Source organism: Mus caroli, chromosome 6 (assembly GCF_900094665.2).
Source record: "Mus caroli chromosome 6, CAROLI_EIJ_v1.1, whole genome shotgun sequence".
NCBI classification, from domain to species: domain Eukaryota; kingdom Metazoa; phylum Chordata; class Mammalia; order Rodentia; family Muridae; genus Mus; species Mus caroli.
The window spans coordinates 129843240-129846012 of record NC_034575.1 but is presented as its reverse complement, the minus strand read 5'-3'; the positions used below and the strand labels follow the sequence as shown (position 1 = coordinate 129846012).

General features: G+C 34.1%; 1 pseudogene; it reads right to left on the bottom strand.

Annotated features, from left to right (window-relative positions):
- Nucleotides 1-1482: 1482 nt before the first annotated feature.
- LOC110295820 lies at nt 1483-2137 on the bottom strand (annotated as a pseudogene).
- Between the last annotated feature and the right edge of the window lie 636 nt (nt 2138-2773).

Sequence of the window (2773 nt, the reverse complement as noted above, 5' to 3'; positions counted from 1 at the left end):
TTTTTTTTTTTTTTTTTTTTTTTTTTTTTTTTTTTGCATTTGGTATTTTGAATATTATGTGACAGGAAGATTTTCTTTTCTGGTCCAGTCTTTTTGGAGTTTTGTAGGTTTCTTGTATGTTTATGGGCATCTCTTTCTTTAGGTTTGGGAAGTTTTCTTCTATAATTTTGCTGAAGATATTTACTGGCTCTTTAAGTTGGGAATCTTTGCCCTCTTTTATACGCATTATCCTTAATTTTGGTCTTCTCATTGTGTCCTGGATTTCTTGAATGTTTGGGGTTAAGATCTTTTTGCATTTTGCATTTTCTTTGATTGTTGTGTCAATGTTTTCTATGGTATTTTCTGCCCCTGAGATTCTCTCTTCTATCTCTTATATTCTGTTGATGATGCTTGTGTCTATGACTATTTATCTCTTTCATGGTTTTCTATCTCCATGGTTGCCTTCCTTTGTGATCCTTATTGCTTCTATTTCCATTTTTAGATCCTGGATGGCTTTTTCAATACCTTCACCTGTTCGGTCGTGTTTCCTGTAATTCTTCTCTAAGTGCTACTACATATTTACCAGTGTTCTTGTGTATTTCTTTAAGGGTGTTACTTATGTCTTTCTTAAAGTCCTCTCTCATCATTATGAAATGTGATTTTGAAACAGGGTTTTGCTTTTCTCATGTATTGAGGAAATCAGGGCTCACCGTGTTGGGAAAACTAGATTCTGATGATGGCATGTGGCCTTGGTTTCTGTCGCTTATGTTTTTTGCCTTTGCCTCTTGCCATCTGGATATTTTTGGTGTTAGCTGATCTTGCTGTCTCAGACTGTAGCTTGTCCCTTCTGAAATTCTTTTTGTCAGTACTCCTGGGAGATCAGTTGTCTCTGGAAGGAATTTGGGTATGGAGAGCTATGACACAGGGTCAGCTCCTGGGTGCAGACAGAAACCAGAAGGATCCTGTCCCCAGCTGTTCCTTGGTTACTGTGTCCTAAGGGCTCTTGGTGGATCATTCTTGGTCCAGAAATTTGAGCAGAAGTGGTGGTTATACTTGTGCTTACACATATGTTGGCACTCCTGGGATACCAATTCTCTCTAGGGAGTATTTTGGTATCTACATATTTCTTCTCTAAAGTTTTATTTACATATTTTATATTACATAATTTCAATTATAGGCTTTTACCACAGTTTGATACAGATATTAAAACACATATAGTAAAATTCATAAGTCAAATCTCTGTGATTGATGGTTGATAGAAAATTTGTAAAATGTTGATATATTTATGTTGTAGTGGGTTTCAATGAAGTCATTTTTAGTACATATATTAAGGCACACCCTTGTACACAACTAGCTAAATTAATAATAGCTTTAGTCAGTGATAATTGCAAACAAAAATCAAATTCGTGCAGTCAAATCAAAGGATATTTAACGTGTAACAATAAATAAGACATTAGTTTCAGTTCATCTTAGTCTAGAATATACAATATAATCTAAAGTGTTTTAGAGATCCAAAGTTTCTAGATAATTTAATCTACATTTCAGATGCCACAATACAGAGAGACAGGCCTGTCTCAGCTTCCTGTCTCCCCAAATCAAGACATATGAATGGAATGGAGGAAAAGCTATATATACAACCTGACAAAATACAATGAAAACATTTTTCTTCAAAAATTCAATTTTCCAAATAAGTACTAAGACAGAATAATAATAGAGTGTAGTAGGAGAAAGGCAATCACAGTTTTCAAGGCTTTGAAGTGGGCCGTGGTTCTGGCATCTTTGCCTCCCTGAACATGTTGCTGCATCCTCTGGTGATGTGTCCACAGGGAGAAAATGAGCAGAGAATACATCGATAAGGATAAAACAAAGGGGACAGGCAGGAAAATAATGTGAAGGCTTAACACATTCCTTTGACAATTTGCTTGGTAATGAGGACTGAAGCTGCAAGATATGTTTCTTTATATTCATTTATGCATATGTTAATTTCAAAGTTACTTAGTAAAATATTTAAAATCTGGAGGACCAGTGACACCAGCAGTTTTGCTGAAACTTCTTTTTCAACTCTCCACTTTAGAAAAAGAAAAAGAGAGTTAGAAAAATCGGATATCTGGCCTCTCCTTTGACTGATGCAACAGATTCGTCCATTAGCAAGAAACATCATCAGACTGTATCCAAATCCAATCAACTGCCTCCAGTACCTGCATGGTAAATGCAACTAATTGTCACCAAAGCAGATGAACGATGTTATAGATTCTGGGAAAGATGAAGAATGAGCAATTTGATACACTGATAATTCAGTAACTAAAGAGCAATACAGGACTTAATGAACTCAATTTAGGAATTGTTGCAAAATATAGTGTAGATCACAGTAAACAACATGAAGTGATTCTAAGTCTCTGATTGATAGTACATTTAGTCCCTGAAGGAATAATTTAGTCCCCCTAAAGGACTAAATTATTAGTCCTTTATTATTAGTAGTACATTGGAAATGATACACTTTACTGTTCTTAATCATCTGTCAACAAACCAGAACTTTTAAAAAAATATAAGTGCCTGAGAGCAAACTGGCCTCACCCATTCCAAATTGTTAATAATATAATTGTTATATCTAGAATTTGTTGTAGTTTATATTATTTATATTAATAAATATAAATAACAATGCTTGATATACTGATTACAATAAATTCAAATATTCGCTAAGTGGTTTCATCAATTACAATTTTATTTATTGCTCCATGCCAAAGTAGGTATTCCCATGGTGATATTTTGAGATATATATTTCTATCAATATTTA